Below are 10404 nucleotides of genomic sequence, written 5' to 3'. Positions count from 1 at the left end.
CAGTATTTACGCTTAACTCTAGTTTAACTAATAATCAGTCATTAAATTAGATCAGGTGCTGCTGATGGAATTTAACAAATTCATGCAATGACTGAAGTTAGGCGAGAGGGCAGAAACCAAACCTGTGTTCTAATTGTATTCTTCTAACCACTAGGAACCAGAGCAATGGAGCAAGTGAAACATGTGCACCCACACTTTTATTAGAGGGGGAGTAAACCATAGATTTACACACCCAGATGCTGCACTGGGCTCAGTCAGGCACATCAACAGCGCCACTGGACTGCACATTACTGTTCCAGAGCAGCAATTTTAAAAAGCTACCATCAAAAATTATACTATTTAAAGAACACCGAACTCAGAAGGCTGGAAATTATTATGTAAAGAGGAGAACAAAGTGATGTTTATGTAAAAATATGGCTATGTGGTTGGTGAAACACAGAGCTTGGTGTCATTGTTTTTCCTCCGTGTTGGTATTAAGCTTGTTTCATTTTATAACTCATACAAAAAGTATCCTAACCTGATGTGAACTTCAGTGATACTATTTTATTTAAACTACTGTTAGTATTGAGCAAATGTGCATTGTAACTCCAGCCATACCTTAATCTATACTGAAAATTCATATTAGATAAGCACCTTCTTGCTGTTTTGAGGGCTTTATTTAGCTTCTTCTGGAGCTCTCGCTAAACTCAGTGCTGTTAACACCAAACAAATAAGTTTCCTGCTGTTGCTCCAGACAGCTAGTTAATTGGCACACTCTCATTCCTGAAATATAAATGAAGGCAAGCATCAGCATGTCAGAAATCAGTGCAACTCATCTATCTATGTACTCTTTAATTTATTGTAGGACTCCAGTATGCATGTGGACACAAATAGACTATAAGACATCTGCTTGGCACTTTGTGGCCATTTCTACAGACTCAGACTGAGCTCTAACATTTGGACTTACATTTTTCATGTAATCTAATGAACCTCCTATAAAACAAATTCTCACTTGTAATTGAGATCAGTGAAAATGCCTTATGTTATGCAGCATTATTTATTTACGCAGGAATAAGGCATGCCTCAACGCAGAGGTGAACATGCATTTAGAAGCCCATTCATACCAGACAGAGGAGAAAAATATCTCCTGTTGTCTCCCCTCTCATTTATGGTGCCAGTGTTTTGCCATAAGCATATTCTGCAAAAAATATTTGCACCTGAACTGTGAGGAATCTGCTTGTGACTCTTTTGCAAAGAGGAGAAGCAGCAGATCTTTATGGTCGGGAAATTCAACCCCACTTTACACATCACACTAATGGATAGACTATCAATATGGGCCAATTTTATCAGTCAAACCATATCCACTGGCCCCAAAATTATTCTGACGCGTTAACGATTTAACAGTCGATAAACTAGTACTGTAAAGCACATAGGCAGAAACTAGTAGTAGGTGGTATGGCCAAAAATTTCTATCACAGTATAATTTCTCTTCCTGAGAGTTACACATTTTTGTAGATAATTAGTGGCTTATTATTCTGGGATGCCTCTTCACTTTTTAAATAGAACCATTTTAAACAACCAAAATAAATCTGAAATATTTAACAAAACCAAGCAATATATAAATAAACTTATGTCAACACTGCTTTCTGGCAACAATGATTCTAATTATTGAGTCACGTCTAAATTTCTACAAAACTCAAATTTTCCATTCCACCTTAAACAGAGCAACAGTCGGGCATTCGTATAGGTGCTAGAAGGGAACTACTGTATAATTTAGGGTGGAACAGGAAATTCAAATAAGAAACCAACTTCAGCTTTATCAAATTTCTCTAGTCATTTGTCTCGTAGGTGTGTATATACTCAGATACTCTTCTATATGTGTCTCCGACTGTCTGATACTGACAGAGTTTGAAAAATATTGTAGATATTACTGCTATCAGCACCAGCTGTTCCACAGCTTGTTGCACAGACAAGGCCGAGCGGCTCCTCAGCCAGGCCTCATCATTCTGATATCCACGTTAGGCTAATTCTACCTCTAATTTCAAAAGGTTGTCAGGTCCATTATGTATGCTGCCTCAAAAACAAAAGGGCCTACTTCAGGTGCAAAAGACCACACAACTGCAAAGCTGGAGGAGAATGAGGATCTGCTGCATTTTCATTTTCATTTGAAATGTGATTCATGACTCAGCCATGTAGCTAAAGGACTAATGGTAGCATGGTTTGCACTGTTTGTATGTTGCATTATCTGCACTTATTTCTGGCATATTGGTACAATGGTTCTGTCAAAACTGTTACTTGGGGAAGACTTTTGAACCGACCACTACTAGTAGAAACGTCAAAGTCTGGGGCTCTTCTTACCATGGTGTTGGTGAGCTTGAGTCCATTGATGGAGTTATCAGCTCAGAAGTGTACAAAGGCATTTTGATTGCATATCCTGCAAAAGTCTGCATAGAAATAATGATGTAAAACACCTCAGCCTCCTTTTCAAAGTCTTTGTCAAGAAGAAAAATGGCACTATTGGAGTGGTTTAAAATAAATACCACTTGTTTTGCCATTTTGATTCTTAATGACTTTACAGTCATTCACGGTATCAGTACCAGTACCAGTAGCTATTCCATGGCTTGTTGTGCAGACAAGGTTGGCCGGCTCCTCGGCCAGGCACCATCCTTCTGGTATCCATGCTGGGCTATGGCTACCTCGAACCTCAAAAAAGGTTGGCAGTTCCATTATATATGCTGCCTTGAAAACAAAGTGGGCTACTTCAGATGCAACAGCCTGGACAGCTGGAGGCGACTGAGGATCTGCTGCGTCTTCGTTTCCATTTTTCATTCAGTGAGCAGCCTAATACACAAACAACCACACATACACATTGTGAACAAAATAATGGAAACACCATGAGAAAAAAAAAACCACATAAGTAACTAATTCCAGTAACAGCTGTGTAAGTCTGAAACACACTGTGAGGAACCTGATAAGGCTGTTTTGTGTTCATATTCAGCTACTCTGCTGATGGCACTGAGGGAAGGTCAAAGCTAGACCTGTAAAGTCTCTATAGGGGAATTAATAGCTGTAGGGTTGAAAAGGGTTGAAACATTATGGTGCTGGGGGCGTTTTATTAGGATTCCAGCTCATGTGAGGACAGAAGAGAAAGAGCTGACAGATAAGGCAGTTAAATCAGCATTAAGCAGGCAGAAGAGATTTGCAGTAGGAAGAATAGAATATTAAAATATAACAGATGAGGTGACCTGTCAGTGGCAGAGGGAACCGAAAAATGAGAGCAGAAGTAGACTTCGTTATTTGGCACTGCTTTGATTTGGAAAAACTTCATTTATTCTATGTAATGGGACTTTTTCTTCCATGTTAAGTTCCATGTTAAATCTTGGCATTAATGCTTAACAACTGATGGTGGAATCTAATACAGGTGATACATAAACTACTATCAAAGTAAAAGTACCATACTGTTGTGTTTTTTGTCTCAACACTGAGAGTTCTAGCTTGATTTACGCTAATTTTCATTTGAAGTTAATGTAATGTAATAACTTCCTTGACAGGAATATGCCATGCAGCAAGAATAATGCATAGTTTTAAGAGCAAACAGATCCCAGTTCTTAATGTTTATGGGCAGACTGTTTACAAAACATCATATTTATCAGCTGCTGTGTAGTTAGGAAAAGGATCTGAGAACACTTCATACAGCATAATTACAGCTGAGAGCACTTTATCTTCTGTCAGGATGCTCTTAAACCTTCTTTAATATGAAGTGCCAACACTTGTGCATCAAAGTGCACCTGATATCAAAATGGACCTTTTTTACTTACTTAGTTCACATTCCTGATTCTGTTTAGCATATAGTTTAAAAAACATTTATTTGTTTTTATTTTTTGTTCCATAACCTTCCATCAAAGAATCATGACATTTGCCCCACCTCTACAACGTCTTCAGTTTTTCGATTCCGTCACCGTGCAACTATTAATATCATGTTTCAGCTCCTCTTTCACCCCCAGCTATCATTGGGAGAAAATATTTAGCTGGCTCAGAGACCATCCCTGATCCCAAACACAAAATATCACAAAGGACAGAAAGAGAATACATGGGGGTTTTTGGTTCACACTAAATTTAAAGCTGCACTATGTAGGTTTGGGGGATTTGGAGACCTCTCTGGTGGGAGAGGAATTGCACGTTTTGTTCATCTTGTTAATGAAAATAACCTCTACAGGTAACAAACTTAAATACATTTTCAGGCAAATTTTCTATTTATTTGCTGTGCTTTGAAAAATCAGAAAAAATAAAGCATAGAAGGTGCAGTAACTTTTGCACAGGCCACATTTTATGATTTTTTTTATGCCCAGTGTGTTGTGCATTGCAATATGTAGAAGTGTGTTCTCTATAGAGGATGTGTTCACTGATGTGTACTTAGAAGATCAACAAAACACAATTTCACCAGGGGCGCACAAACCTTTGCATTCTACTGTTGTGATGCTGGCAGCCTAGTCGCTATTATTTAGTTCACAGTTTTCCATTCTGGAAAACTGCTATGCTTGCTTATGCAGCCTAAAGGCGCATGAGTCAAAAGTGAAGGTTCGCAAACCTTAAGCAGTAAACAGGTGAAAAACAACAACACTGGAATGGCTTTTTTTAACTCTTTGAATTCACCTCCCATTCCTGCCTATCAGTACAAAGCACGTCCACGGAATCAGGCGGTGCCCAGCATCAGGTTCATTTAGATTTTGACAGCATGGCCAAGCATTTTCATGACTTCATTTTTTAGATATGAGGTATGTTTATTAAAGATACTGCCTTGCTTTGTTATTTAGATATAGATGGTAAAGGCATGGCATTATGCTAACGTTGCCTGAGATAATATCAATATACTCAATAATGTATAATATAGAATACAGAATGACTCAGTATGCATCTCTGTGGAGCACATTGAGTGTATTTCTTTTCATAGCTGAAACATCAATTTTGCAAGATGTTAAAAACAGTGTACACCATGGATAGAGGCTAATTTGTCTTAGGGTAGTTTGCTTGTTTTCAGGGAAACTAGCTTAGAGATATAAGCATCAAGAGAGTGCTACAGCGCCCCCTGGTGGAGTACTGATTTATTCTACTTAGTAAATTATGATATCACGCCATTAAATTTCACTTATTCAGAAAGACTTTTTGTGAAATCGTGCTTATTCAAGTACTCTCCAAATACTTCTTTGTATATCAGCGGTGTTTGGCCAGAGCGAGTGTCAAACTCTCATGTCTCTTTTGTTTTGGGGGGATTGTGAAGCTTATAAACACTTACCATTCAGTACATATTGTTTTGCTGCTCAAGAATGGTCAAGAGTGTCCAGTGTTTCTTTGTAATGAACTGTAATCAGACAAACGCAGCAGCATTTAAGGTGGAATGGAAAGGTTGAAACAGGAGCCAACTTTAGCCTCACTGGTTTGGCTCTGTTACCTGCACAGGAGTTTGAAACAGTTGACTAGTATTGCACACATTTCTATGAAGGTGGTCGATCCAAAACATTACTTTATATGACAAAATTATAAACATTTATCCACTTCATTTGTTACATAAAGCTGGTCATTCTTGTCATTGTGTTTTTGCCCTGCAGTACTAGAACCTAGTGCTGCAAGTCAGTAACTGAATCCCGCCATGTTTCTGAGCCATGCAGACACAGGTAGGGGTGGAGTTATGTGGTGTAGGGGAGGGTCTTATAAAATAAGACGTCATCTTAGGCACACAATAACCTTGAAATAATACCATTGCTAAAACAAGTCATTTATTTGTACTAGTAATAAATGAAATAATTCATGCACCTTAAATTCATCACTATAGGTTATCCTGTCATTCAGAGCTGCACTTATGGATAATGTATTTTTATATGTATGTTGTACTTACATAAGTATTCATCTTTGTTTTACTGGAAGTTATTCCAGTAAACTGTCAAGTGCACCTTTATCCAGTTTCACTATATTTATCTGAACCGTTTCTTTAGCAGACTGGGTACTTGAGAAAAGTTATTTTCAGAAGGCCTGTTGAGCAAAATCAATAAGAAGGTGATGGAATACTTACCCAACCAGGATATTAAGGAAAGTGGCAGGGGCGCCATCAATACACCACTGCACCTAGACTGAAAGAAAATAAAAGAAGAAGTAAGTCATTTTGGATTGAATCAAGATCCATAGAGTTGTTCGGTTGTTCTGTACTGATGATATACTCTAATGTCTATGATATACTCAGAAAAGTGAATTGCGGTGTAATTTATCATGATAACAAGAACATATACTCAAACAGCCCACCCCTTGAGATTTACAGTCAAGAAAAAACAGCTTAAAAACAGTACAGGTTTACAAACGGGTGCTTTGCATTGTAACTGAATGCTTAGAAAAACTATGAACTGTTAAAAAAAAATGAAAATAGGTACCAGAGGCCTGTCAATCAGCACTCTAACATATAACTTTATAAAGCAACTAAAAATCCAAAACGGACCAAATGGAGGATGAGTCCAAAGTCAGAAACCAACTAAACCTCTGTAAAATGTTTAATTATGTATTGGACCAATAACATACAGCATAGATACACTGGTAATGCAAATGAATGAGATCAATCTAATTTTAAGCTTCTTATAAATATTTGGTGGTTCTTGACTTTTAAACAACCCTTGGTACAGTTGGTATCCACATTTCATATCCATCAGAAAGAAAAGAAATATTCAGTGTGTCAAAGGAAAAAGCCTTCGAAATCCTGACCATGTGCCAACTATGGACAAACTGCATTAGCAAGGAGGAACAATGGCCTCAAACTGAAGCCTAGATGTGTCATCAAGGGCAAAGTTGCTAAACACAACAAAATTACAGCCTAAAGAATGTCTACAGAATTCAGCATCTCTATGAACAAATTCCAACAAACACTGTACATGAGGATCTGCTGTTTATGATAACAGCAGTATTCATAAACCACTTTAATACTTAATAAGGACAGCAAGACACATGCCATAAAAATGACAATAAAATTATATTGGCTAAATCATTTCTCATTTTTTTATGTTTGTAAAGAGCCAAGGTGTGTGTTAACTAGGGGTGGGAATCTTTAGGCACTTCATGATTCGATTCGATTACGACTCAGAGGGCTGCGATGCGATTATAAAATGATGCATCTTTTTTTCTATACAGGATTTTTTTCGTACTGTCTGAGGACTTAGTAGTTTTAAAGCAAAGTATTTGTAATCAATTTACTTCTAATATATTTTATTAATAAATCAAATGGAAGTGATCTAGAAGGCTCTCATTCACTGCTCTTGTTTGAGACGCTGCTGCCATTAATCTGCGATAAAATGCGCTGTTTACAGTGACATAAGATCCAGTGGTAATGGAGGTCCACGCAGCACGTTACAGCCGCCCTACCCGTTTAATTCAGTGATTTTATAACTTCATTTTGGTCTCGTTGTAGAGAGTCAGGGGTCACTGTGTCAGTAAAATATCTTCGAGACTGGACACTGAATCTCGACTCCAAATTGTGCAACATAGCGTGAAAGCCCTGCAGGTCACATAGCAATGAAGTCTCGCTTAGCCAGTCGCTACAAAAAGGCAACGAGATTTAAGACGAACATTTGGAGACGAATGGACTTCGCATTTATGAGCATGTTAGTTAGTTTCCTGGAATGTTAAATCTGCTGTCAATCACTAAAAAGTTGCGAAGATCAATTCTCTTTCGAATTTCCCCGTTTCACCTTAAATGGTGCCGCATTTATATTTGGTGCCTCAGTCTTTTTAAGGTGACTGAATTTAAGGTGGAATGGAAACATTCGAACAAGAAGCTGGAGAATGAGAAGCGACTTCAGCCTCATGAAACAGCCAAACGATGAGAGGCATTTTACAATAAGCTGCTCTACTTCTGAGGGAACATTTTCTGGCGGAGACGGGAGGAAAGTGGCTATAGCTGAGCTAAAACTTAAAGCAGAGCAAAGTGAGTCTGCGTTTTCGTTCATATTTTTAGCCTATACTAGGACATCAGCACACACTGAGACATACTGGACATTAAACGTTGTGGATCCCAAGGTGGTTTGATTTTTGTTGAAACGACAAAATGTCTCTTCTGAACATCTGGGTTGTGACTCCTGATCTAACCTGGCTTTAATGCAGAGCTACATACGGTTCAAGATTACACAGTTATACAACAGCATTCCACGCAGGACTGAAGCTGTTCTGAAGGCAAAGCCTGGTGCACTTTATCAGGAATGCAACATTAACATATCCCTAGGTGTTTCCATTATTAGGTCCAATGTACTTCAACAGTGCATCTATATTTCAACACGGTCACAGAGAACAGAGCTTGAAAACACAAGGGGGTGGCGTCATAATTTGTTGTTAGCAGAAACTAGTTTTGTGACTTCAATCTATATTTAAAAGGTTACTTCTATTGACAAAAATACTTTCTGCCTTTCCAACAGAAATACTGAAAAGCTTTTTCCTCTTCTCATACATTCCCACACCTCTTAGCAATAATGCAGCATTAAAATGGATAGAAATACACTATATTACTAAATATTTTCACTCACCCCTCCAAATCATTGAATTCAGGTGTTCCAATCACTTTCATGGCCACAGGTGTATAAACCCAAGCCCCTAGGCCTGCAGACTGCTTCTACAGACATTAGTGAAAGAATGGGTCGCTCTCAGGAGCTCAGTGAATTCCAGCGTGGTACCGTCCAGTCGTGAAATTTCCTCACTACTAAATATTCCACAGTCAACGGTCAGTGGTATTATAACAAAGTGGAAGTGATTGGGAACGACAGCAACTCAGCCACAAAGTGGTCGGCCACGTAAAATGACAGAGCAGGGTCAGCGGTTGCTGAGGCGCATAGCGAGCAGAGGTCACCAACTTTCTGCAGAGTCAATCACTACAGACCTCCAAACTTCATGATTCGTGATGAATCTCGCTTCTCTGTCTGGCAATCCGATGGATGAGTCTGGGTTCGGCGGTTGCCAGGAGACAGTACTTGGCTGACTGCATTGTGCTAAGTGTAAAGTTTGGTGGAGGGGGGATTCTTGTGTGGGGTTGTTTTTCAGGAGTTGGGCTCAGCGCCTTAGTTCCAGTGAAAGGAACTCTTAATGCTTCAGCACCAAGAGATTTTGGACAGTTTCATACTCCCAACTTTGTGGGAACAGTTTGGGGACGTTCCTTTTCCTGTTCCAACATGACTGCGCACCCGTACGCAAAGCACGGTCCATAAAGACACGGATGAGTGAGTTTGGTGTGGAAGAACTTGACTGGCCTGCACAGAGTCCTTTTGGAAATATAATGCAGTTTCATAAGAGCAAGAAACAAGCAGAGATAACCAGAACCAGCGGCCCTCATTTAAAAACATTTGTATGTGCAGATCTGATCTTAAATTATTGTGATTGTTTTACCCACAGACTACAGAAACTGTGTGCTCAAGTGATTTTAGTTATCACCCATATGCACATGGTGATAACTTATCAAATTTAGAATAAAATTCAGGCATGAGCTCAGGACAGGAGAATTTGGTTTATTACATGCAGGCCCCCCAGGAATTCTGAATTGAGCTGATTCGGTTAACAGAACTGTCTGTGTACCACACAGTCATCAGGGAGACTCACTGAACAGGTTGGAACATGCCTCTTGCCTCTGAATGAAAAGAAAGGGTCTGGTAACTAGAGGATTCTCCTAGTAACCCATGGACAAAGTCAACAACAAACGACAAAAGCACCTGCCACCAGCTGAGTACACAACACAGAGCCAACAGACTTTTCTCATACCAATCCGGTATTTCTTCAACTAGGTTTTTAGATTAGCTGTTTGTAAACGAAGTATCAAAAAGTGGTCTATCATGTTCAAACTACTCAAAACAACACAGAGAGAAATGCTGACACCCAGTATTGGATCAGAAGTGCCAGTGAAACAAAAAGCTAATCACTGCCTGTGGTCCAAAGTGGAGGGTGATGGCATTTGTCATGCAAATCAGTTAAAAACTAATTGACATAACAATAAACAATATATATATATATATATATATATATATATATATATATATATATATATATATATATAAAACCCATTTCTCCTTTCTCTCAACGTCGCAAGCAACTGGCGTAAAAACTTGTGGAAACATTCCATTTTGTTTGCATCCATTATGCCGGACTTTTGGCATAAACAACCTAACAACCTAATGTGCTGGCATTTTATTTCCACATAACATATTGCAGGGTAGGCACCCAAACATAGCTGTGCTGAAAATATTTTTAGGAGTTATGCTTTCCTGTTCGCCCTTCTTTTATGAGTTACTGATAATGACTTTGACGTGGAAAAGTTTAAGTACCCCTGCTTTAGCACAGAATGTCTTATAATCCTGACACAGGACAGACAGAAATCACATTTCCAGAAATTTTGTATTTTCAACTTTTTTTTTA

This window comes from Pygocentrus nattereri, chromosome 1 (genome assembly GCF_015220715.1).
Source record: "Pygocentrus nattereri isolate fPygNat1 chromosome 1, fPygNat1.pri, whole genome shotgun sequence".
Lineage (NCBI taxonomy): Eukaryota > Metazoa > Chordata > Actinopteri > Characiformes > Serrasalmidae > Pygocentrus > Pygocentrus nattereri.
Note: the sequence above shows the minus strand (reverse complement) of the source record.